Genomic DNA, 945 nt, shown 5'->3' with positions numbered 1-945 from the left:
AGGGAGGGAGTTCATGACACTGGGCGTAGGTGTTCTTGTGAGCTGAGCGGCTTGGGAAGTTCCCCCGAACTACATGACCCCACAGGAGAACAGGAATTCCTTCTGGACAGCAAGAGAGTGGGCGACTAGCACCGCCTGAGTGTGGCAGAGCCTCAACTCTAAGTCGGGGTGGGGGAGCACTTCTGCCTTCCCATCTGGGTTCCAGGAAGGAGGGAAGCTGTCCTTCCGGTCCTGACCCTCCCTGTCTGTCCGGGGGCCCCTCAGCCGCAGAGGTGGTGTTTTGAGTTGTCCCTCTGTGGTCATCTTTTACACCAAATACTTCTGTTGAAGGTGCTTGGAGAATAACACAGGTTGAGATTTCCAAAATGATCTTGAGATCCTATTCTCTGCCCCTCCGCCCCTCCGCCCCTCCGCCCCTCCGCCCCTCCCGTGCGTGCGTGAAAACACCCCCCTCCCGCCCGCCCCCGCACACCCCCCCCTTCCCATTCCTTCTAACTACAACTGTTCCTATTTCCATCCATGTACTCCCAGACAGCTTCCTCAAGCCCCACCGCCCACCCCGTCGACCTCTTTGGGTAGTATAAAAGCGACCAACAGGCAGGGGGCGTCCGGGCACCACGGTGGTGGAGTGAGGGAGTCCGTGTGTGACGACTACGGGCCGATCGCAGCAGAGCGGCCGGGACGCAGCACCTGCCTCGCCGGCGCACGGCCTCGTCCCCAGGCACCTGGGTCAGTAGCGTTTCCCGGCTGGGGTGGGGGGAGGGGGACACGGAACGGAGGGCGCACCAAGAGGGCTCTGTGGATCGAACGGACGCCTAACCGAGACCCTCCTTCCTGCCACCAGATACCGTCTGTGGATGGTCGTCGTCTCGCCGTCACGCAGCCCCCACCAGTGCTACAACGAAAGAAACGGGTGTCCAGGATAGTAACGCAAACGAAGGCGGG

The sequence above is a fragment of the Prionailurus viverrinus genome, unplaced genomic scaffold (genome assembly GCF_022837055.1).
Source record: "Prionailurus viverrinus isolate Anna unplaced genomic scaffold, UM_Priviv_1.0 scaffold_121, whole genome shotgun sequence".
NCBI lineage: Eukaryota > Metazoa > Chordata > Mammalia > Carnivora > Felidae > Prionailurus > Prionailurus viverrinus.
Note: the sequence above shows the minus strand (reverse complement) of the source record.